Genomic DNA, 27,208 nt, shown 5'->3' with positions numbered 1-27,208 from the left:
AAAACTTCTGTGTACATGCAGAAGAATTCCCTTGCACGTTTTTATTTTTTTCTCCTCAAGATGAGCCGCCAGTTCTCCCTGTAATAGCCTCAAGCTTTTGTTTGATGTCCTTATTTTTTTACATCACATTTACATTAATTTCATATTTTGTTGATATTTCTTTCTTTCTTCCTTCCTTCCTTCCCCTTTCCTTCTTTCTCTTTCTTTCTTTCTTTCTCCCTTTCTTTCTTTCTTTCTTTCTTCCATCCTTCCTCCTTTCCTCTCCTCTCCTCTCCTCTCCTCTCCTCTCCTCTCCTCTCCTCTCCTCTCCTCTCCTCTCCTCTCCTCTCTTCTCTTCTCTTTTCTTCTCTTCTCTTCTCTTTCTTCCCAGACTTTAGTTCTTGGATCTAGTGATTACATTTCCCACATACTCATTCTTTGCTTTGGCCAAGGATGTGGTGTCAAAGTTTTTTTTGTTGTTGTTGTTGTTTTGGGTTTTTTGGTTTTTTTTTTTTTTTTAAACTTTGTCTTCCCTGGCTAGAACTGAAGTGATATTGTCCTCCTTGAAAAAGACTTCTGAAGGCTTTTGAGGCCCCCATGACAACACATTTGGGAATATCCTAATTTACCCACCCAGTTTTGTCTCCTGTACAGTTCTTCAGAATCAAGTTGCTCTAGAGTGTTCTTTTTTCTTATCTTTTTAAATGTTTATTTATTTTAAGAGAGAGAGAGAGAGCGAGCAAGCAGAGGAGGGGCAGAGAGAGAGAGGGATACACAGAATCTGAAGCAGGCTCCAGGCTCTGAGCTGTCAGTACAGAGCCCATCGCAGGGTTCCAGTCTCCAAACCGTGAGGTCATGACCTGAGCTGAAGTCTGATGATTAACCAACTGAGCCACTGAGGCGCCCCTTTTATCTCTTACTTTTAGGCCATCATCATCTCATCCAGATTTTCTTCTTTCTTCTATTCTTATTATATTTTTGTAACAAAAGTGGGGTTTCCCCCTAACCTGTGTAAAACTTTTCCTTGGTTCCTTATGGCTGTTGAGATAAAGTTCACATTCTTCATGTATGTTGTATGAGCTCTCACAATAGTGCAACTTCTTTCCTTTCTAGCAGGCTATTTCCTCCCTCTGCATCTCATACTCTGAACTTCAACCACACCCAGATATTTTCACTTTTAGAATATCTCACCCTTTTAGGACTTTGGATGTGGTCATATCTTTTCTGAAACTAGAATGCTAAATTCAGTCATCCTCAAACCAGCAGCCAGTTTCCCCTCAGTATTTCATCTTGCAAACATCTCTGACTTGATAATCATGTCTTAGCTCAGACCCTCCTACTCTTTTTAAAAGCCTTTTTTTTTTACAAAGTACTGCTAGATAACCTCCTATGGACACAGTAAGTCATATGCACTTACTTACCTTACTACCCATAGCACTACGCTCTGTTCATTTGTCTTTGTTTCTCATATAGGTTCATCATACAGATAATCATTCTCTGGTGTTCTCTTACCAAAGGGAAGTATATATGGACATTTAAGATATAATCATTTGTGTGGTTCGATCCTATAATTTTACAATAAATGTTGCACATATTTCTGTATTAATTTCCCAAAGTGTGTCTGAAAATACCAGTTCCATGAGGAAGTCTCAGCAATTACTCATCACTTAGGATGTAATTACTCATCACAATGAATAACAGTGTATTCAAAGTACAAAAAAGATCCTAAAATACAGAAACCACTTTAGCAGTTAAGTCAGATTTTGAAAATTTATTAAAAATACATTTTATTATAGGGTTTGTCCCTTACGTTACCTGTTAGTAGCGTCGGAGTAAATCCTGAGGCATGGACTTTGGGAAATGTTGTTTAGAAGATGCCTCTTATCCAGGCTTTATGTGGGTTGTTTATTTTGTCTGATTATTTTCTCTTGAAAAAGGAAAAGTCTGCAGGCACCAAATGTTTGCTGACAGATAGGGTAAATACATTCTCCTTGTTTCCCAATACTATCCACGATTAGTTTCAACATACTTTTTCTCAGATGCTCAGCTGGCAGTTTGAAGATTTGTGTAGTTTCTGTGGTGTTCTCTGTTGTCTGACAGAAAGTTGTTTTTCTATAGCACATCTTCTGAACGGAGGAGGAAATTCCGGGCTTAGTTAATTTCAACTTTTATTTTTGTGTTACTTAAGCCTGCTTTTCTTTGCTTCTTCTTTCCCTGTTTCATGCCTTACCCTGTAATTATCTGATGTTATTTTACCTCATTTTCCACCCTACTACCATGAAATTTGTGTACTCTATATTATTTTTATTATCCTCCTTATATCTTAAAAATACAAGCTTAACATTAAACTTTCTTAACAAGGTGAATATCCACTATAAATTTTCCACACACCTTAGGGGATTCAGAGTACTATAATTCCTTCCTTTTATATCTGTGTTTTTATAGTCCAGTATTTCATTTTGACCTAAATTTTATTTCACCAATTTATTTTTCTAGTTTTCTTTATACTCAGTGCTGTTTTTTCCCATAATTTCTTTTTACATTTTACTCCATCCATTTCAATCAAGAGCTCTTTATTTTATTATTTTTAACAAGGATCTATAGATAATAAAGATTTTGGCCTTTGAATGTCTGAAAATAACTTTGTTCACACTGTTTTTGAAAGTGGGTTTTAAATAGGATTCTCACTTTTTTTTAAAAAAGTGCATACATGCTGTTTTTGACACGAACACTATTATTTTTAATTTTTCAATGTTTATTTTTGAGAGAGAGAAAGAAAGCAGGAGCGCACGTGAGTGGGGAGGGGCAGAGAGAGAGGGAGACAGAATCCAAAGCAGGCTCCAGTGGCTGAGCTGTCCGCACAGAGCCAGACCCTGGGCTTGAACTTGTGAACCAGGAGATCATGACCTGAGCTGAAGTCTGACTCTTAACTGGCTGAGCCCCCCGGGGTGCCCCAAGAACACTATTTAGAGTCTGTTTGTTGTTACTTTAAGCAATTACTAAGTTACCAAATTACTTTAAATAATTACTAAGTAAGTATTTATTTCTCTCTGCTACTTTTTCAGGTTTTGCCCTTAATTTCCTGATCTCATAACTTCTGCCCTTGGGCACATTTGGCACCTACACCTTTGCGTGGCACAAGCTTGTACACTGATCTTTCATAGTTGTCTCTTTCTCTTATGATACTCTATTAAAGCATCAATGCATTACAATTTCTGTGTTGTCATGGTTTAATGCAAGCATTTATGTTCAGTATACAAAGTATAAAATTTATAACTGAGAAGCATATGATAATTAATTTTTCCAATATTATACTTCATATCAATATTGTTAGAATTGTGATTAGAAATCCAAGTATTTAGATTAGAGAATTTCCCACTCAGTCAAACAGCTTCATTGTTAAGTGATTTGCCTAGATGTTTCCAGGGAGTAATTCACATGTTAAGTGTTGGAACAGGATTCAATAACCATTTCTGGACATGGGGGCTAATCCAAAGCAAGCAATGAGCCATGAATTAAAATATAATGGAACTCAATACTGCTGACATGTTTGATTTGTCAGATCGCAATTCATTCATTATCAGTAAACATTTACAGAACATATGCTAACTACATATGATGAGTGCTATGTTAGATATTGGGAATATGACTGTGAATATGACTCAGACTCAAATTGTTGCTAGTCTAGTTAGAAGAGAGTTTAGGGGCTTATACAGTTAAGTCACCGACTTTGGCTTAGGTCATGATCTAAGGTTCATGAGTTTGAGCCCGCGTGGAGCTCTCTGCTGTCATCACAGAGCCTGCTTTAGATTCTCTTTCTTCCCCCACCCCGTTCTGCCCCTCCCCTACTTTCACATGTGCTCTCCCTCTCTCAAAAATAAACATTAGAAAAAAAAAAGTATAAAAAAAAGAGAGTTCAAAAAATTATAGTGTTTGGCAAGTAATAAATAATATTAAGTGAAAAAATGTGGGGTAATAAAATGATACATTGCAGCAAGCTTTTAAAAGTTTTAAAAAATTTTCTTAATATTTTCATCTCAGGAAACCTTTATGCTCACAAAAAATGTTGAAGATCCCAAGTAGCTTTGGTTTATATGAATTCTCTTATTTCCTTCCTTATTCAATCTTTTGTAGTTTTTTTTTGAATTAAAAAATATGAAGAAGAGCAAACCTCCCACAAATATGTACTTAGAAATGAGAGAAATATTTAAGTAGGCTTTGAAAGTAAAATGGTATTTTTTGTGGATAATACATTTTAACTGGACAAGTAGTAGTTTCTTAAAGGTTGTTGCAACATGGAATCTGAAATCATTGATAGGATTTTTTCATACTGTTATATGAAAATCCATTGCTTTATCTTGTACTTTGAATGGCTCTTTTACTAATGCATGATCTTCGAAAAAATATTGGTTTGTTGAGTTATACACATATTCCAAATAACATATTTAATTATACCATATGAAAAATTGCATTTTTTCATATCACCACCAATCTTACCAGAAAAGTAATTACTCTGAGGCTGTAAAGCCCAGAGTGGTGGTTGTGTGCTTTCTAAAATTTTCATTTTCAGTTGGAAGTTTGAATTTTATCATTGGCAACAAATTTGTCTACTGTTTCCCTTACAGTGTTAGCTTTTCTGTGCTCATCTTTGAAAAAAAAATTTTTTTGTTGCTGTTGTTAAATACTCAAGTCTGAATAAATGATTTTCTGTTAGTCATGGTGCTCCAGGATAACAGTAGTTGGTTCTAGTCACATCTCAAACAGTGGTGCAAATGCTTCTCCTTGAGACAGCTCTCTTCATTTGCTGCACAACAGAAGAGCTTTATGTAGTTTTTTCATTTCATCACACAGAATATTTTTTAATACATACTTCTGGTTTGAGATTTAATAAAATTAATAAAAAAAACACTGCTTCATCAAGGTCATTTTAAGTAAAAAAGCCTTCCTCTTTTTCCCCACTGGAAGATGTGACCGTAAAGAATACAGTAGTATGAATTGAGGCCATTTTCTGGATTTGGGCTAAGGAGATAGGAGCTTTACTTATCCTCCCTGGAGCACGATATTTGCAAATGTGAACATGCTGAAAAATAAAAATAAAACCTTAACATTAATAAAAATAAATCTTAACATTATTTATTATGAAAATAAGTTTGATCTCATGAATCCCCTGAGCATTGAAGACCTTCTTTGGTCCTCTCATAGATCACACTTTCAAAACAAGTGATATGATTGTAAAGATGTTAAACACTTAGAAAAAGGGCAAAGAAATATAATATTTTTAAGCATTATTTTCTCTTGATGGTAAAATTATGGATGACAATTTGCCTTTAAAAATTTTTTTTAAATATTTATTTACTTTGAGAGAGAGCAAACATGTGCAAGTGAAGAAGGGGCAGAGAGAGGGACAGAGAGAATTACAAGCAGAGCTGGGTGTGGGGCTTGATCCCATGAACTGTGACATCAGGACCTGAGCTGAAATGAAGAGTCAGGAACTTAATCAACTGGGCCACCCAGGCACCCCAACCTTTACAATTTTTTTTAAATATATTTTTCAGTGTCCTGTTAAGAGTTCATATTACTTTCAAAAAGAAGAAAAGAATATCATGCTTCATATTCCTGGCTGTAAAACGGTAGGCTTCTAAATAGAAGACAAATTTAGCAAAAGACTTTTTTTCTAAATATGGAGGATATTTGGGCATGGTTTGGCCAAAAGTAAACTAATACGGAGGTGGGTGAGTCTAAGGATACAGAAGAAGAGGGTAGCATCGAACAAAAAGGGGGAAAAAAAATTCCAGGCCACACAAGGGGAAATGAGACCAAAGCATGTATGTAGTCCATTTACACAGACATATGATTCAAGACTGTGGTGAGACCAGTGCTCCTACCTACATTCTTTTCAGATGATCTTAGGGGAAATAAATGGGCTGAATGTCCATTGAACATGTATGTCACAGAACTGGGGTATCGAGTAGGTAACTATTCAGGACAGTTTATATCATATGCCGGGTCTAAAAGAAAGGAAAATGGGGACTCCTTATTCAAAAATTAATAATTTCAAGATAGTGATATCAGATTGCAAGGGTGACACCCTTCAGAGGGGAGGGCACCATTGTTGCAGCAATAGTATGCAGCAGTCGCATACTCACAAACATGCACTACCTCTGATAACCTAAAAGTGTTTTAAAGCTCAAATTCTAAGGCCCAGGTATTGTCCCCCCAGGAAAAAGTCAAATATTTTCCCCCAGCAATATAAGAAATCTAACAATAAGATGCCAGGGGCACCTGGGTGGCTCAGTAGGTTAAGCATCCAACTTTGGCTCAGGTCATGATCTTGTAGTTTGTGAGTTCGAGCCCCGCATCAGGCTCTCTGCGGTCACCACAGAGCCCACTTTGGATTCCTCTGTACCCCTCTCTCTCTACCTCTACCCCTACCTCTGAAAATAAATAACCTTTAAGAAATAAATATTTTTTAAAAAATAAATAAAACAACTGGATGCTGCCAAATATGGGCTACTTATTTTCTTGCTTCTTGGACTTTTCAGTATAGTTTACAAATATTGTAACTTCATTTGTAGAAATGAAACTTCAGAGAATCACCCTTCTACATGAGTACTTCTTTTTTTTTTAATTTTTTCTTTTTTTAACGTTTATTTATTTTTGAGACATAGAGACAGAGCATGAACGGGGGAGGGTCAGAGAGAGAGGGAGACACAGAATCTGAAACAGGCTCCAGGCTCCAAGCTGTCAGCACAGAGCTTGACGCAGGGCTTGAACTCACGGACCGCGAGATCATGACCTGAGCCGAAGTCGGCCGCTTAACCGACTGAGCCACCCAGGGGTCCCTACATGAGTACTTCTAAACTTGACATGATGTGTTTCTAGGTTTCTTTATTAAATATTTTCTTAAACGCTTTAAGGTTTAGTGTTGTCGGTCATTTTGGCAGGCATTTCCAAATGTAGCAATGAATATTGTATTTTCAAATATAATTGTTTAGTTGTGTCATAACACCATATAGGTAGAAGTGTCTTTTGTGAGTGAATAAGTATAAAGATTTGCAGAAAATTAAGTAATCACATAAATTTTCATTAATAAACCAAAAAAGGAAATAGTATATTCAAATTTGTTTGAAATTGCATTTTAATCTATGCATTTTTCTAAAAATTATTTTCTGCTTCTTTTCTTTTCCTTTAAGAAAAAGGTGTTTGGAGTCAAGTCATGTTGTTTTCTGGTAGCTCATGCACAAAATTTCCTTATTTCCAAGGACAAAAAAATCGTTACCATGAAATGGTGATAAATGAAACGGTATTCTTATGTTGATCCCATGCCCTTTTGGTATGTAGTGAACCATTTTAGTCTGATGGCAGGTGTATATTTTCTAGCTATATTTTCTTTAATAAGGGTATATTTTTAAAATTCAATAACCACATTTATTCAATCCAAAGATTTGTCATCCTATTGTCTACTTTTTTAGGTTAATAATATTTGTATATGACTCACATGCAAATTTTCAATAAATAAATAAATTTTAATAATAGCAGTTCTTTGAAATGGCACACAATTTGATGTATAACTATTTCACAATAGGAAACAGTGTTGGGTTTCAGCAAGAAATAGAAGATACTATCGAGATATCTTCATTTAAATTTTATTCAGTCAAACCCATCTAAGAAATCTACACAATATTTTTCTAAAGTTGTTTAAAAGTGAAGGATACATTTGTGAAATTGACTTTTAGTTTAACTAGAATAGATCTTCATTTACTTCCTCATGTGAACTTAACCTATTTTTGATTCAAATTCATAGATTAGGTTTATACAACTTAAACTAAACCAAAACTCAAGCATTCATTAATTTTTCTAAGACATTTTATTTTAATTAACAAACACTGCAAAATGCTTACTATGTAATAGGCTCGTCTAAGCTTTTCATAAATATTAATTCATTTGCTTTTCACAACAAACCCAGAATAAAGATACTACTATAATTCTCGTTTCACAAATGAAGCACAGAGAAGCTAAGAGGCAGTGTAGATGGAAGCCAACAATAACTACTCTGTCCTATTAGAATCCAGAATAGTGTTTTCTTTAGCAAGTGAGAAAGAGTATGAGAAGAGGGGTTCCTGGGACACCCACGCCATTCTTTTTTGGATGTGGGTGCTGGTTACCTAGGTTTGTTCACCTTGGGGAGATGTGTTGGGTTATACACTTAAGGCAAATGTACTTTTCTCTCTATATAGTAGCATATATATTTTTATACAGTATTCTTCAATAAAATGTTGAGGAAAGAAAGAGGTCAAATGTCTTGTTCCAGGTCATACAAATTATTAATGGCAAGACCAGGATTGGAACATAGGCTTGTCTAGGTTCTTAACCACCGTTGTGCCAGATACTCTGAGATATTGGTATTTTGCTCTTTGGATTATCTACCTCTGGTCCCTTCCTGTCCCTCCATCTCAGTAGGAAGGCCCCCTGTGTTTCCTAGTCTCAGGGATCTTTGCATAGCTGAATCAGAATTTTAGGAAGGCAACAGCTCTTTGTGAATTTGTTTTTTCTGTTTGTAAAAGCTTAAAAACATTGAAAAAGTAAGTTATCAAGAAGGGAAATAGAAGAGATTGTCTTTATGTATTCTGAAAGAGTAGGATAATCTCAAATACTGGTAAGGAAATGTAGGATAATCCCATACTTTCTAAGGACCTCTTCCCCCATCAAAGTAGTATTCAGAGATGGTAATAAGACTTCACTAGGAATGGGTATTGGCAAAACTAAGGACACTGAACCCATGGCCATGATATTCACAGCTTTCTACATATCTCTGTGGTCAAGTGAAGGAGAAACAAAGGACTTTTATGGACCAGTATGGCCTTGGTCAAGAAGATGTCACCAGTGACGTATTGAATAGATGTTAAATGCCTTTGTTTTACTCTCTAGACATTATTTGAGCCTCTAGACTATTTGAATCAGTTTTAATCATTTGTGTGTATGGGGGGGGGGGATGGTGGGTGTGTGTGTACAGAAAATCATTGCTCTGGAAAATTAAGGCATAAAAAAAGAGAAAAGTATTATATGACATAGAGGGATCTAGTAGGGAGAGAAAGTTCATCTTAACCAAGAGATTGTTGTTAGTTATTTTTCTAATAAATATTCCTCTGTTTGTCATGAAATAGTTAAAAAAGTAAATGGATAACCAAAGTATCTGGTTTGAAATTAAAAAAAAATAAATTCAATTTGGGGCACCTAGGTGGCTCAGTCGGTTGGGCATCAGACTTCAACTCAAGTCATGATCTCGTGGGGCTCAGGTCATGATCTCATGGTTCATGAGTCTGAGCCCCACTTTGGGCTCTGTGCTGACAGCTTGGAGCCTGGAGACTACTTTGGCTTTTGTGTCTCCCTCTCTCTACCCCTCCCTTGCTCGCATGCTCGTGCTCTCTCTCTCTCTCTCTCTCAAAAATAAATATTCAAAAAAAATAAAAAAAAAAGAAATTGCCATTAGTATACTTGGAATAGGCCTTTTGCATTGACTTGGTTGTTTTATGCATTTTGTAAATACAGCAGCATTTCTGAGACTAAATACAGGTATCTTCGATTTCAATTGGTCTTAAATAAGGGAGTTCTGGGGTTCCTGGGTGGCTCAGTGGGTTAAGCACCCAACTCTTGACTTTGGCTCAGGTCATGATCTTATGGTTTGTGAGATTGAGCCCCACATTGGGCTCTGTCCTGACAGTGCAGAGCCTGCTTGGGATTCTCTCTCTTCCTCTCTCTCTGCCCTTCCCCTGCTCATTAGCTTGCTCTCTCTCTCTCTCTCTCTCTCAAAATAAATAAATTAACTTAAAAAAGAAGGGAGATCTAAATTTCTGGCAATCTTGAACATTTAATATGTTTTAAGCATATTATTTAAGCAGACTGATTTTAACAATCATAAAGAATACATTAAATCAACAGGCTAAATCATGCTATTGTGTGGCAATTTGAAAAAAAGAAAGAGAATGGTAGATTTCCTCAGGCTGCTCCTCGTCACTAGGATATCACTGGGGAAAACAAGGTAGGAAACTAATTTTTTGTAAGTTTATTTATTTTGAGAGAGAATGAAGAAGCAAGGAACAGGCAGAAAGAAGGAGAGACAGAGAATCTCAGGCAGGCTCCATTCTGTCATGGGGCTCTATCCCAGGAATCATGAGATCATGAACTGAGTCAAAATCAAGAGTTGGATGTTTGACTGACTGAGCTACCCAGGTGCTCTGAAGGTAGGAAATTATTAAAAGAGGATCATCATTTACACATATTGCAAATGTCATGACACTTCAGGGCTTTTTCTAAGTCTGTGTACTCATCATTGGAGTCTGGGTTGCTGCTTGTCAGCTGAAGCCAGCAGTAGTGGCTACTGGCTAAGTTGAGAATTAATCGTTTATCTAGTCCAGGTCCAGAATCACCTCCTGTGGTGTATTCTCATAGCCCAGATGAGTAAAATCACAAAAGCAGGAATCACAGTGTAGAAAGTGGTAGAAATGCTCACGATGGCCTTTGGGAGAATCACTGCAAACTGTACACAATCGATTATTGTCTGGTCTTGGATTTTAAGCTCTCTGGGTGCCAAACTTTGCAGTTTTGACCATAAGAAGCATTTTTGTAGGTTTGTTTGTTTTGAAAAGCCAAAGTCCATTGGTGAGCCAAAGACAATGATTGTCTACAATAGACAACAGCTGTGATTGGATGGACTCCCACGTTACCTTTTATGTGCCCAAACTGCTCCCGAGCCATCTCTCTCTGTGCCCACTGAGCCTCTGACTCCTTTAACTTCCTGCATATCCCTGAGGTTATTAATCCTGCAATACAAGAATGTAAATTACTTGATTCTCTTCCTCAAGAAGTACTTGGGATTCATATTTGCTCGAAGAGTATCAAGCCTTGATAAGCTCCTCTTCTCCCTATGTAATTCAAAATACATGAGCAGCACTGTACCAGATATGGGACTTTTATTAAATTTTTTTCCCTAGGAAATAAACTTTATGGATTTTATATGTAGGAGAATACTTTTTACAGATGAATTTTCTATTTGGGCTTTTGTTCAAGTTTACTATTTTTGATATCATGTACAAGATCAAATAATTCAGAAATATTTTAGTGACATATAACCATATAACCTGGTAAAGTAGAAACCAAGATAAATCATTATGGCATAATAGTAGTGGGGATTAGAAAAGAACAAAATGACTTAATACTATTATTTAAAGAGAGAATACGGGCAACATTATATAAGTTATTTCATCTATATTCTGTCCCATTGCTTCAGTGAACCTGTTTTCACTATGGTCACCGCTGAGTTTCTAGGAATCATCTAATGGATTCTTCTTTTTTTTTTTTTTTGGTCTTCTTTTACTTAATGTCTTGAAGCAGTTGACAATGTGGACACTCTTTATCTTGAAATTCCTTCCTCTCTTGCTTGTCATTCCCTCAGTTCCTCTGAGTTCCATTCTTATTCTCTGACCACTCCCTCCTATGTCTATTCAGTAGATTTATTTGGCTCCACCCACATCTTAAATGACCCTATGTCCAAGGGTTGAGTCCTATACCGTCTTTTCCTTCTGTTTATTGCTCTATTCAGGCAGTCTTGTTCACGTACAGTTTCTTTTATCTAGTAGTTTATAATGAAACCAAATTTGTGTTTCTCTCAACCACCTTTTCATGTGCTCTAGAGTCAATATAAAAATAGCTTTCAGACATTCTATTCCTCAGCGTCAACATTTCTAAAACTGAAACCACTGACTTCCTGTGTCTCCGCTGAGTCCTTCTCTTTCTGTGTTTCTGCTCTCATTTTATAGCACACACACTGATACATTGGGCCCAACATTCATTCATTCATTCATTCATTCATTCATTCTTTCATTCTTTCATTTGTTATTTATTGAGTCTGATCTTATTTATTTGTGACTCCTATAAAATCTCCTTTTTGATAGGACTCCTACATAGAGGTAGAAGCTCTTAGGACAGCCTCTATCTCTTGGCCATCTGTTCTTGGAGTTTTTCTTTGGCCTCCTTAGCCAAAAGCTTAGCATATTCTGCAGCCTTTTCCTTATTTTTCTTAGTACGTTGCTTCTTCAAAGCAATATGCTGACATTTGTGTTGGAGGACAGGTGAAGTAACAAGATGCTGAAGATGCTTTGGTTCTAGGTTTCTTACCTTCTTTGTTTAGGGGCTTTCTCATAACATACTGGTAGAAATCATCTTCACAGAGATTAAAAGTTTGTCATTCTGCCAGCTCTTTTGGGCCCCAGGCAATGAGGCACAGTAGTATCAGTGAGTCCAGGAATGTCCTTCTCCACTTTTATTACAATGATCACATTGAGCACGCTGTTAGCATCCACAGTGCAACCACAAATGGATTTGCACTTTCTTTCTCCAGTCCTCCTTGGCTGGGAGCGGGAAGGCCCCTTACTCAGTAGCAGGTAGACATGGCCACAGGTCAAGACACCCTACTTTGTGGGGAAGCTTGGTTTGTCATTGCCACCAGTGATTCAGACCACATAACCCTTCCATTGTTCACCCAGAGCAACAGCAGCAACCTCATTGGCCGCACACTTCTCATAAAAGGTATGAAGTTTGCACTCTTCGTCCATCAGTGACTTTCTGACAGCCAGTAGCTGGGAAAGAGACATCCAGCTTCATCCTGAAGCAGCCTGCTGCCTCTGAGGCCCCACAAAAAAGAACAATATTAATGCCTTTTAATGAAATACTGTATTTTAGTCCCATTTTCACCCTCTCTATTCCCATTGTCACTGGCTTACTTCAGATCTTCTTCATTACTCATTTGACCATTACCAATTCTGATTATCTCACTCCACCCTGCCCTCCCCAATCCATCTTGCATAAGGCAGTAAGAGTGATCTTTCTAAAATGGTAAGTTGAAATCATTCCCTATGCTTCCTATCTCACTGGTTGCCACAGTCTATAAAATGTGATTCAAATTTCTCCCCGTGGCACACATACATAGTAACAACCAGGTACAAAAATAGTCATAAAATGTTCTTGTAAAATCAGATTTTGTTCTCTCACACTTCTCCACCTTTTCCTTTTTAAAATAAAACAGTTTTTATTTATCTTCCATCTCACCTCAAGCAGTATTTTTTGGGAAAAACCTTAAAGATTCTCCCAAGCTGACTTAGAAGGTGCTTCCCTTAGGCTCTATTAGCAGCATATTTGTCATAAATTTCTCCACTAGACCACTCATCACGTTGTTTTTCTCTGGGTTGCTTGCTGGTGAGCTACCTGAGTTCACGGACGAAATATATCATTTGGTCCATTATTTAAAATATAGTCTATAATCAATAAATATACAGGAAATAAAGGATAATAAAATTGGTTATTAAAATTCTAGTGAGTTATTAACTCTATAGTTTGTATAGATATGTAAATTATATATACACACATATATATGTATATGTACATATACATATGTATATATATAATACTTATCTAATATACAGTAAAACCTTGGATTGTGACTAAAGGGTTCCGCAAGATGAGCAAACACTTATAATAAATTTTAAATTGATAAATGCGATGTCTTGCAATTGAGTAGTATGTGACAGGGAATGTCACATGATCAAAACTGAGCCAATGGTTCTTCTCTCTCTCACTGTGGGATTGTGGGTGATCGTCTCCCATGTTCGGATGCTTGGTTTCAGGCTGCAGTGTTTGGGAGAAATCAGTGATTTTTCAGAACTTTGACAGGTGCCCACAGCTGGCACTAGTGTATTTTTTGCCGCTTCAAAGCACCTATGGACAGTCCTTTGCTTTTCCATACAAGAGGAAGCTTAGGAATGCTTTGCTTCCTTCTAGGTCAGGCTGCCTGCAGATATGGACCCTTTCCTCTGCTGCCTTATTGCCAGTTACATTAAATACAGTATATGACAAGAGTTTCTTAATATTGTACTGTAGTCAACATCCGTGTGAGTGTATACAATGGCCCCCGTGCAGGAAAAGATTGAAAAGAATGGTAGTAGGAGCAAGGAGATGATTATGGTGGAAGTTAAGAAGTAAATCATTGAGAAGTATGAACAAGGTATGCAAATAGGCCAAAACTCCAAGATTTTATAAGAAGTCTATGTCTGCATCTCGTCTGCACAAGTGGAGAAAAAGGCAGAGGAATCCCTCAATTCAAATGAGATAAGGGAGATGTGTAAAATTTGGGAAACAGTGCAAAATTTTGTAGAAAACACCACCTGAATAAGGCTGTAGCAGTGCAAGTGATGAATCTTTTTAATGACAATGCAATGTCACATTTCTGTGAAATCCTCCAAAGGTGGCAAAAACAAGTGTCATTGGATACGTTTCTTGTTAAAGTTGCATGAATAGAAAAAGATTCCATTGAGCCTATTGATAGCAGTGATTCCATTAGTGATAATCAAAGCCGTTACACAATAACCCTCCTCTCTCTTGTCTCCCTCACACCAGCCATGAGGTTTTCAAAGGTAAGTGCAGGTTAATTTGTTTATTTTTCTTTATATTTTGTATTTTATTTATTATTTTATATTATAGTATTGTAATAATTTTTATATGAATACTGTTGGGTTGTGGAATGAGTCATCTGAGTTTCCATTATTTCTTATGGGGGAATTTGCTTTGATATACAAGTACTTTGAGTTACAAGCATGTTTCCAGAATGAATTATGCTCACAAACCAAGGTTTTACTGTATGTATGTATGTATGTATGTATGTATGTATGTGTATACACACATATATATGTGTATATATATATTTGTATATTGAACTATGTAGAAGTATGTTTATAAATGTTATTAAGCAAATAATAAAGGCAGTAAGAATTTGTTTTAAAAATGAGTTTTGGGGCGCCTGGGTGGCGCAGTCAGTTAAGCGTCCGACTTCAGCCAGGTCACGATCTCGCGGTCCGGGAGTTCGAGCCCCGCGTCGGGCTCTGGGCTGATGGCTCAGAGCCTGGAGCCTGTTTCCGATTCTGTGTCTCCCTCTCTCTCTGCCCCTTCCCCGTTCATGCTCTGTCTCTCTCTGTCCCAAAAATAAATAAACGTTGAAAAAAAAATTTTTTAAATGAGTTTTTAAGGATGGATTACATATTTGGAATAGAAACAGGGAGAGATAAAATTTTCCAGATAGAAAAAGTAGTGCAGACAGTGGCACAGAATATGTTCAAGTCTAGTGTGTTATTTGATGGGCACATGTAAGGAAAATTTTAGAGAAGATTGTAAATAGAACCATATCACAGAGAGCCTTGAATATGTCATATTTTTCTGCGATTAAAAAAAAAGCACTTTAGCACAGTGTTATAGAATGTTTTTGTTTAATTTTTTAAATTTATTTTTGAGAAAGAGAGAGAGGGACAGAGCATGAGTGGGGAAGAGGCAGAGAGGGAGACACAGAATCTGAACTCGTGAACTCCGAGATCATGACCTGAGCCAAAGTTGGATGCTTAAGGGACTGAGCCATCCGGGCACCCCTAGAATGTTTTCAGAAAGGTATTAGTTTTAATCTACCCCTAGAGGCATTAGGTAGTATTTTAAATATCCCCAAATAAATAGTAATAGCAGTCCAGGGTGGTTATCTGGCATTTAAAAGACTGTAATGGGTACTTCAAAGAGAACTGTTGCAGGTAGTTCCATTACCTGTTATCTTTAATCAGTGCCACTCACTTTTTTAAGTAGCATAAGGAAGGCTAGAAATATATTTTCATTGCTGAAATATATCTCATTAGAGATGCATGGATGGGCTTGGTAACTTACCAAGTACCTCCACACTTGCACAGATAAGGCATGAGAATTTAGAGACCTTAGTGGCTTACAGTCCTTTGAACACATTCCTGTTTTAGGTTTTCATTTTCCCTATTTTGCCCCTGGATTCCAGTAACAAAGATGGCCTAATTCTGTCCTGGAATATGTTCCATTTGCCTCTAGTGAATCTCATATGCAAGGTCATAGTTGAAGAACCAAAAGGGAAGAAAAAGACCTGAGATATTATTGGTCTAATAAAAAAAGATGACACGATATTGTGTGTGCCAGGTAGCTGGTATGTGTGTGCGAATCAGGGATAGAATAAACTCTAGAGATTTGATTTCATTCCATCTGGTTGTGCTGATGGGGGGGGGGCGGTGGGGAAGGAACCAGTAGTTCTCAACTACATCTATCTGTTAGAGACTGATGACCTGCCTCCCACCAAAATTAATAAATGTGAAAAGCCAAAGTGGTTTAGGTCAGCCCAGAACACAAGTTAAGGATTTTGTATTTAATTTGTTAGAAAAAGGGAAATCACTGAAGTGTTTGAACTGCCCAATTACCTTGTTGGTTAGTATGTGATGCTTTTGAATCAAGAAAAAGGATTGATCTCTGTTAGGAAATTAAGTTCAACCCTTGCTAAACTTAGTGAACTTTTCTGTATATAGATGTAAATCTGTACTCTATAAATTGGTGTTGATGGCTTATTCCAAATCCATAGCTACTTCTAGTACAACGACTACTTCTAATAATTAGCTCGTTAATAAGTCTCAGAACTGGTATCTTTCCTGGTACCAGTGAGTCTTTGCAACTTTGATGCGTTTTTCACTCCCTCATGCACACCACGCACCTAATTGCTGAATAATGTTTTTTGTTTGTTTGTGTTTGGGGTTTAACATTTAGGTTTTTTTAAAGCCTTATTCTTCAGATTGTTATGATAACCAAAAATTGTGTTTGTTTCCATATTATCCCTGATTGATCTCTGTATTTATTATTGCTGTCTTTGCTTGCTGTAGTTTACTTAATTAAGGAAGGAGGGTATTAGATACATCAAACTTGGTAGTTCTTTTCTCAAATCTTAGGAGGCATTGACAAGAGCTCTAGTCCAGAAGAGGTTTTGCAGTAGTTCCCTGAGACCAATCCTCACTTTCTGTTACCTTGCTATAAAAGAACACGAGGGGGGCACCTGGGTGGCTCAGTCGGTTCAGCATCTGACTTTAGTTCAGGTCATGATCTCACGGTCCATGGGTTCAAGCTCTGTGTCGGGCTCTTTGCTAACTGCCCAGAGCATGGAGCCTGCTTCAGATTCTGTGTCTCCCTCTCTCTCTGCCCCTCCCCTGCTCACGCTCTCTCTCTCAAAAATAAATACTTAAAAAATTTTAAAAAAAAAGAGCAGGAGGATTAGGCAGCGAATTAATTAAAAACAATGGTGCATGTGAATAGCTCTTCCAACTGTCTTTCATTTCATGTTTTGGTAAGTGTGATCAATGCCAAATTTCTCTATTGTGGAGTAATGAACACACAAGCATAGATATACATTACGAAATGATAAAAATTCAATTAAAGTTAAAACACAAACCTACTTTGTGTCAAAGCTATCACAAAATTTAAAATTTGTTTTACTACTTTCTATTGAGCTCGAGATGCAGGAGACATGGTTATACCTTTAATAATGCCAGGCTATATATTTATCTTAAATGTATCAGCCTGTTTGGGAGAAAAAGTATCTGGAAAAGACGTTAATTTTCCAGTCTCTGACAAGCTGTCTACCAAATGGCTTTCCTGTGACAATAAATAGGTTTTACTTGACATGTTTATTTACATACTATTTAATACACCTTGTGTTGAAAGGAGACAAATAATGACTTGAATCACTTCCAGATTACTTTGCTCTATGCAGATAAGAAGATAAATTCAAGACCTCTAATACATAATGGCACTAATCTTTCACTAGTGGATAAAAAGCAAAAATTCTCCATGCCTTACCTTCCTTTTGTTGTTCATTTAAGGGGGGATACTGATCTTGTTTCCTCTTTTCAAAGGGAATAGAGTAACTTCTTTTGGATAGAGAACACAAAACATGATAATGTTCTGCAATTGATGGCACAGTAACTTTTTCCCTTTTACCAATTTGCAAAGAATAAATTTTTGAGAATGTGATTTTGGAAGATATTTTTTTCTATTTTTCATATCTCTCTATATCTTATTTTGGAAGAGTAATTCTAGGTTTTTGATCTTTTAGAATTCATCCCTCTTCTATGGTTAAAGATCAGCATCAGTATCTTAAAATGTACTAATTGCACATAATTACTAATTGTTTTACATTTTTCTTAAAAGTCTTCTTAAATATATGAGTTGCTTTCGTACTTCAAAGCAAAATAATCTGAATAGATACTTAAATTTAACAGATGTGAAACTCCTTCGAGGTAAATTTTAGATTCTTAAAAAGTTTTGGGGTGCCTGGGTAGCTCAGTTGGTTAAGCTTCTGACTTCGGCTCAGGTCATGATCTCACAGTTCGTGGATTAGAGCCCCACGTTGGGTTCTGTGCTGATAGGTCAGAGCCTGGAACCTGCTTCGGATTCTGTGTCTCCCTCTCTCTCTGCCCTTCCTCTGCTCGTGCTCTGTCTCTCTCGAAAATAAATAAACATTTAAAACAAAAAACCAAGTTTCGTTTGGCACCAGTGCAGGATTGGCTAAAATATATCTCTAATAGGAAGAGAATAATACTTCAGTGGTATTTTTTGTAAATGACCAATATTAAATTTAATAGAGCTAATTTAATAAAGAAAGGCAATTCTAGATTACTACTGCTAGAAAAATGTGGAGGGTCAGCAGTGTAAACACTGCCCAAAGCAACCCTTATCAATCACCTTGCTCTCATTATAGTTAGACTTTGAATATGAGGTGAAAGTTTAAACAGGTGACCCAGTTTGTTTAGTGACCAGTAAGGTCAATATGGGTAATAAGACACCTAATACCATAGTAATTCTATTATATCAATAAAACGTCTTTTTGTAAACAAATTCATTACTACGTTATGACTTTTATAACCCTTGAGATACTTTTATAACCCTTGACATATGAATGCTCATAGAGAGATAAATTGTAAAGTTAAAGAAAGAGAAAAAGTGGAATCAGCTGCCTTTGGTTGTAGGACTTTTGGTTTTACTGAGGTATTGCCATTCTACTTGTGTTGGAAAACTTGGTATGAATATTTATAAGGCAGCATATATTTCTCAGTCCGTACCTACCAGTTGTTTCCTTCACATCATACCTGAGAGATTTCTCTGAAATCTTTTTCAGTTCAAATCACCAGAGTGGGACCATCTTAACCAATATGTCAGGTCAATGTAGACAAATCACATCATTACCTTGTGACTGTTCATGTTAGCGCATGAATATTAATTCAGTGCATTTTTTTCCACTGAAAAATTGGGCAACCTGTAAAGAGTTTAAAATAAGCACTTAGAGAACCTTTCTTGAAATCAAAATTAACTCAAGAAAGTATATCATTAGTATTCTGAAAAACAATATGAATTTATTGGAAGAGTTTCAACTATAATTTTAGTCTCAGTTCACATTAATGGAAAATAAAATTCATAGACAAACCAGGCAGAATGCAATTGATGTACATTTGAATCCAAAAACTGAGGTTCATTTTCAGTTGGTGGCCTCATTTGAACTCCGCAATTTTCTCTTGCCACTTAATGGCTGTACTGAATCCTGGCAGCTGCCTTGTATCACAGTTGTGAGCTGTCAAGGTAAGTAAAAGTAGGTAAGAAACTTGATAACTTTGGTCAATTACAGGAACAGTTCTCTAACTGCAATTATGTAGTGAGCGAAGAGTTCACAGCATTAATTCAAAAGGTCCAATCTAGATTATCAGAGGCTCTCAGTCCTATGGGGGAATTCTTATGTTACTCAGTAGGCTTCCGAGCTCATATGTATCCAGTACGACAATGCTTTCATCTTGAATTTTTCATAGTGCATCTCCGTTTAGGCTGACAAACACACACAAAAGATCCATCTTTACAGTAATCAAAGTAATCATGCCTGGCCTTTTCTGCTTTGCAGTGCCATAGATCAGCATTTTGCTATGTACATTGCTGACAAGTGCAGATATTAAACTGTGAAAATTAAAACCGCGTGGTAGACCCAGAAGAAAGTCAGAAAAGGCTTCAAATGACATTGTCTGGTATGTGCAACACCAAATGCAAAATGCCTTAGAAGGAGTCTAAACATGGAATGAGCATGTACAATATTGACATTTGCCTATATGGGAAAATCTTTTGTTTCTGTCCTAACCTAATAGTAGGGCAGATTTTTTTGTTTTTCAAATCCATCTTTGTATTTAAGGTGTACATTTAAAACATACCTACTTCCATAAATCTCTTGTAACACATAATTATATGTATATTTTAAGCCTTTACTGATACTTTGTGCTAGTAATCAACTACAAGGTTTTAGCTGATCAGCCAGAAGTTACTTGGAAGCTTTTTAGGGGCTTTCAGTTTTGCCAGCCTTTAGTAACATTGGACTGCCGTTTGCAAATTAATTCCATCCACATGCATTCTACTCCCTCTGTACAACAACATCAACATCCTACTCGAGTTATTTCTTTATTTTATAGGAAAATTTGCTCATTATGTTTTAGACTGTTGCTTCAAATCATTTAATAGAAAATAAGAAAGCATTTATAAAAATAATAGAGCCACATGGGCTTTCTGTGTTTTAAGATTGCCTGTTACTGGGGCAACTGGGTGGCTCCGTCAGTTAAGCATCCAACTCTTGGCTTTAGCTCAGGTCATGATCTCATGGTTCATGAGTTCAAGTCCCGCGTCGGGCTCTGTGCTGGCATCACAGAACCTGCTTGAGATTCTCTCTCTCTCCCTCTGCCTCTCCCTTGCTCTTTCTCTCTCTCTCACAATAAATTAATAAACTTTAAAATTTTTTTAAAAATATTGCCTATTACTTTCTGTTATGGCTCATATGAAATTGTGGTAGCAGATACAGCATAGAGGTAGATTAATTTTATTTAGTGGTTTTTTTTAGTAAGTATTATTTAACATTTTTTTCCATTTTGCATTTGTATTCAAAGAGTAGTTATAAGTAATAAAAATGATTTTTTAATGTTATGTGAAAATTAATTGCAGGTGATCTTTTTAGTTTTGTAGAACATAAAAATTATAGGATGTTATACGCCAAATTAAGTGTTATGACATTTCATGGTATGAGACTTCTAAATAAGAATTTACATGGCAATACCAATCATCCATTTAGAATACATTAAGTGCTCACATATTTCAATTAAAGAATGAGGGACTTCTCTATTATTTATATTTAAGAATTAGGTAGAGAAACTGATACAGTCTTTTTCTTAAATTTTAAAATTATCTGTTTTTTACACCACGTATGGTGTAAGCCAGGGATTAGAACTTTTAGATTTTATCTCCATTTCTATCGGAATCAATCTGTGTCATCCTCATTGCTTCCTCTGATTTTGACTGGGGGACTTTAAGGATGTCTCAGGAACACAGTTCCTCACTTAAGACATGCTGTTGGACTATTTGCTCTTTTGCTATTCTAACTCAGACTTTCTATTGGGATGTTTGATGGAAAATCCGTAGACCAGTAAGGAGTCATAAAGGAACTTAGCTGCCACATTGCCCCAAACATCATTTCCATCAACTCACAAAGGCTAAAGGAAGACCGATGAGGCCCAATCAATGTGAATCACGTGGGAAAATGAGTCTCAAAATCATGCTTTCCCTGACTTTGAGAATTTTGGTGAAAAAGCTCTATTTCACTTAAAGCTGTTGAATCTGAAACAAAAATAACTGAACAATTTCATTACAAAGGTGCACTCATAAAGTAGATTTCAGAGAGTTAATGCGGTAATGAGTAGAAAAGAAATATGGAACTAGAGAGTATAATACCAAGAGAAATAAGTCAAATACAAGTACCATATAGTTTCACTCATATGTGGAATTTAGGAAATAAAACAAATGAGCAAAGGGAAAAGAAGGGGGAGCAAACCAAGAAACCTTTTCTCTTAATTACAGAGAACAAACTGAGGGTTGTCTGAGGGGAGGTGAGTAGGGAGATGGGTTAAATAGGTGATGGGGATTAAGGAGTGCACCTGTTGTGATGAGCACTTGGCATTGTATGGAAGTGTTGAATCACTTTATTTATACCTGAAACTAATACTACCATGTATGTTAACTGAGATTTAAGTAAGGTTTTTTAAAAAAGATTTGTTGTTTTTTTTTTTTAAAGGAAAGACATATGGATGAGTAGAACAAACCCACTTCTGAGTAGCTTATTTGGTTTTAAAAAAAAAAGCATCCAGGAAGAGAATGACAAATTAACAAAAGGAGGTATGGTCAAGCAGAGAGGAAGAAAATGAGACTCAGATAGTTTAAGCCATTTTGCCAAAACCACCCAGTTAGTGATGAAAGAGTACATCTTTCAACCAGGTACTTGGCTTCATGATACCTGGAGTTTTGGACTGGCATTAAATTGCTTTCTCTAACTTAAAGATTTTTGACACTTGTCATAGTCCATTCAGGCTATTGTAATAAAATACCTTAGGCTGGGTAGCTTATAAACACAGAAATTTATTGCTCACAGTTCTGGAGACTGGGAAGTTCCATATGGACTTGCCAAGCAGATTCATTATCTGGTGGGGGCCCACTTCGCAGTTCATTAGACAGCTCTCTTCTTGTCTGTCCTTACATTGTGGAAAGAACAGGGTCTCTCAGGTTTCGATTGTAAGGGCACTAATCCCATTCAGGAAGGCTGCAACCTCATGCTCACCTCCCAAAGGCCCCATTCCCTAATACTATCACATTGAGGATTAAGATTTTAAATTTTGGTAAGACATAAACACTCAATCTAGAGCAGCATTCTAGTTCTAGAGAGAGATTTTAGGTAGAGTTAGTTCAATGAGGAAATATATATAATACAGATAAGGCAGCACTGTAAGAAAGAAAGAAAAATACTCATGCAACTATTGCTGGGAGGAATCTGTAAGTCAAATCGTTCATGTGAATATTAGAACCAAGTATTGGCTTGGGGTCTAGGGTTTTATTGCCAGCATGAGGACAGGAGATGAGAGTCCAAGTCTATTTGAGGAGCAACCAAAACCGAGCTCCCTACAGACAGCCAAGAATCCTAAAGTACTGCTTCCTCTGTGGTCATGGAGACTAGGAAAAGTGCCCATCAGCCTGGAGGAATATTATCACCAACCCAAAACTGGATGCCAAGCAGGTGCCAAGTGATGACATAGAGTCTAATTTCACATGGCATAGGTGGGAAATTCCTCATTCAAAGGCATAACATTAGCCCAGACTCTGAAAAGTTTGCAACCCTCACAAGAACAAATGCTACAAACTGAGACAATTCTGATTCAAAGGGAAATCCATGTACATCGTAAGATTGCTATAAAAAAAAATAACAACTACTACAGGGAACCAGGAGGTTGATACTCTAAGAATTCAACTTCTGAGGTTTAAATCAAATGTATTTGAAATGATAGAAGAGAAAGGAAACACATCATTAAATAAGAATGAAACTGTATTAAAAATAGATCTTCCTAAAAAAATCACCAGATATTTTAGACATTAGGTTATAGAGAGCTCAGTAAAGCATTAGTGGGCTTAATTAATTGGAATATATGCATGATGAAATCACTGACTGTAGATCAGTGAGGAAAACTAATAGAAAATATGAAAGAGAATTGGAAAAATGGAGGAATAAAGGCAAACGCCAGCCTTTGTCTGTTAAAATCCCATGCACAAGCAGGGAATTGAGAAAGTGGTGATGAGGCAGAATTCTATGATAATTTGCTGACATTTTTGAAGAACTGAAGAACATCCATGCTCACATTGAAGGTTTATACTAAACTCCACAGAACACAAATAAAAACATAAAAGTCTGAGTTTCCTCCTCATAGAGGCTCACTGAAAATTCTCCCAAAATATGTACTTCAGTACTTAAAACAAAACAGATGAGGAAGTAGATACAAAGCATTTGTACACAAAGTTGGTAAAAGTTGTTATATCTAAGTAGGTATTTATTGGAATTAAAGAGAAAGCTAATGAAAACTTTGGTGAAATTTTTAAAAGGATAATCATTAAATACTAGGTTTCAAAAGTACAGAGGATTTGAAGGGTATGGAATTGCATTGTTTGGGAAGATGACAAAGATATTGGATCACATTTTTTAAAGTTTTTATTTTAATTCCGGGATCATTTTTGCCTTTTAAGAGGTACGTATGGATGGTAAGCATTTAAAGGTAAACCTGTAATGATACTGCTTTAATTTCAAACCAGAGAAAGCCAACAAGAAAATTAAGGCAATGCAATCTGTCCCACAGTGGGCGGGAAAAAGAGACCTGTAAAAGCAAAGCAAAAATACGGCCAATTAAAACCCACAAAACTAAGTCGTAGAAACTATGACATAATATCAGTCGTAATAAATGTGTATGTATTCTTTTTTTTTTATTTTTTTTAAGTTTATTTATTTTTGAGACAGAGACAGAGCATGAACGGGGGAGGGGCAGAGAGAGAGGGAGACACAGAATCGGAAACAGGCTCCAGGCTCTGAGCCATCAGCCCAGAGCCCGACGCGGGGCTCGAACTCACGGACCGCGAGATCGTGACCTGAGCTGAAGTCGGACGCTTAACCGACTGAGCCACCCAGGTGCCCCAATGTGTATGTATTCTTAATTTAAGGCGGAGACTTTATGAATGAAAAACAACAACCCAACAATGTAGAAAGTATAAGGAACATAAATTGTTTATCAGAAAGAGGCAGATGTAAAAAATTGTTGCATTTGTAAGATGTGTATCAACATACATAAACCTTGGAAGCAATTTAGAAACAAAGAGGTGAGATGAGAATGTAATATGGCTTAATACCTCTGTGAATAAAATTCCAAGTGCACACGAAGGCTTGAGCGCCTGATTTATACCACCGCTATTTCTGTCTCTTCAAACTTCTCTCTTACCACTCTCCCCTTCAATTATTCTGACCTAGTCACAACTGACCTTTTTTTTGCAGTATCTGAACAAGCATGTCTCCATGTCAAGGCCTTTCACTCTGCCTGTGGTGTTCTTCCTTCAGAACTACCCACCACCCGCTTCTTAACTTCAGTGAGGTCTCTGCTCAAAATCAGCCCTTCAGAGAAGCTTTTCCTCAGCACTGTCTCTAAAGTGGCATCACCTGCTGTGCTCTATCCATTTATCCTTCCCCATGACATTTAAGGATATACTTATATTTTTAATTCATATATTTTAAAAAGGTTTTATTGAAGTATGACTGATATATGATTGTACAGTCATACAAGCTGTACATTTTTAATGTATACACATTGATGAGTTTGGAGACAAGTATAAGGCATGAAATTGTTTACCATGATCTATGCTGTAAACGTATTCGTCACCACCAAAAGCTCCCTCCTGCCTGCTTTTCTTTTTCTTTCTTTCTTTCTTTCTTTCTTTCTTTCTTTCTTTCTTTCTCTTTCTTTCTTTCTCTTTCTTTCTTTCTGAGGCTCCTTCATTACTTCCTTCTCGTCCTTACATTCCTTCCTTTCCTGGCCTGACTTTTCTTCCTTTAATTTAATTCTTCCTGTCATTCCTTCTTCCTTCCTTCCTTCCTTCCTTCCTTCCTCTTTCTTTCTTTCTTTCTTTCTTTCTTTCTTTCTTTCTTTCTTTCCTTGTTTTGTGATAAAGAACACAATCTAATATTTATTTGCAAATTTTTCAGTTTATAATACAGTATTGTTAACTCCAGGCACTATCCTGTACAGGAGGAGATCTCTAGGACTCTTTCATCTTACACAACTGAAACTTCGAACCCTGTGGCCAATGTTTCCCAGTGTTCCCTTCCCCCCACCAGCCCCTGGCAACTACCATTCTCCTCTCTGCTTCTAGAAGGTTGAGAATTTTAAATTTCTCATACAAGTGGTATCATGTGGCATTGGTCCTCTGTATCTAGCCTATTTCCTTTAGGATAAAGTCCTCCAAGTTTATTTTTGTTGTTACAAATGGACCGAATTGCACCTCCCTCTTTTAAAGGCTGAATAATATTTGATTATAGTTATACTGCACTTTATTCATCCATTGATGGTAATGGATGAATACCATCGTATTCTATATCGTGGCTATTGTGATTATTCCTGCAGTGAGTGTAGGAGCGTACATATCTCTCAGAGATACTGATTTTGGTTCCTTTCAATACAATATATACCCAGAAGTGGCACTGTTGGATCATTTGGTGGTTCTATCTTTTAATTTTTTGAGGAATCTCCATACTGTTTTCCACAGTGGCTGTACAAATTAACATTCTCAGCAACTGTATACAAGGGTTCCCTTTTTTCCACATCATTTCCAATGCTTGTTATCTCTTTTTTTGTGTGTGTGTGGATAATATGCATCCCAGCGAGGTGATGTCTCAGGATGATTTTGATTTGCATTCCCCTAGTAATTAGTGATGTTGAGCACCTTTTCATACACCTGTTGGCCAAATATTTGTATGCCTTCGTTGAAGTAATGTCTGTTTACTTTCTTTGGCCATTTTAGGAGAAGGTTATTAATTAAATAATTATTTAATTTATGTTTAAGTTTTTGCTGTTAAGTCGTAGGATTTTGTTATATATATTGGAAATGAACCCTTTCTCAGATATATGGTTTGGATAAATTTTCTCCAGTTACTTAGGCTGCTCTTTTATCCTGTTGTTTCCTTTTGCTTCACTATTCAGTTTGATGTAATCCTGTCTATTTTTTGTTTTGTTACCTGTGCTTTCATATTTATGAAATAATTACCGAAGCCATTGTCAAAAAGCTCTTTTTCTATGTTTTCTTCTTAGAGTTTTATGGCTTCAGGTATAATTTTGATGTCATTCACCCATTTTAAATTTGTTTTTGTTTGTGGCATAATATGAGTCTAATTTCATTCTTTTGCTTATGGATATAGTTTTTACAATATCTTTTATTGAAAATACTATCATTTCCCCATTGTATATTTTGCCAGCCTTGTGGAAGATTAGCTGATCACACACTGTGGCTCAATTTCTGGGCTCTGGTTCTGCTTCATTGGTCTATATGTCTGTTTTATGTCAGTGGCATATTGTTTTGATTACCGTAGATTTTTTAAGTTTATTACTAGATATTTCATTCTTTTAATTCTATTAAATGGAATTACTTTCTTAATTTTCTTTCGGTTAGTTATTAGTATATACAAATGTAACTTTTTCTATGTTGATTTGTATCCTGCAACTTTGCTAAATTTTATTAAACTTTGCTAAGTGTATCAGTTCTAATAGGTGTGTGTGTGTGTGTGTGTGTGGTGTAGTCTTTAAGGCTTTCTTTTTAAGATCCTGTCATCTGTAAACAGAACCAATTTTACTGCTTCCTTTTTTATTGGGATGCATTTTATTTTTTTATATATTTTTTAAATGTTTTTATTTATTTTTGAGACAGAGAGAGG

At 36.4% G+C, this 27,208-nt stretch overlaps 1 pseudogene; it reads right to left on the bottom strand.

Moving 5' to 3' along the window:
• Nucleotides 1–11,890: 11,890 nt before the first annotated feature.
• LOC115512919 lies at nt 11,891–12,639 on the bottom strand (annotated as a pseudogene).
• Between the last annotated feature and the right edge of the window lie 14,569 nt (nt 12,640–27,208).

Source organism: Lynx canadensis, chromosome B1, assembly GCF_007474595.2.
Source record: "Lynx canadensis isolate LIC74 chromosome B1, mLynCan4.pri.v2, whole genome shotgun sequence".
Classification (NCBI taxonomy): Eukaryota; Metazoa; Chordata; class Mammalia; order Carnivora; family Felidae; genus Lynx; species Lynx canadensis.
Note: the sequence above shows the minus strand (reverse complement) of the source record. Positions and strands in the feature narration are given on the sequence as shown.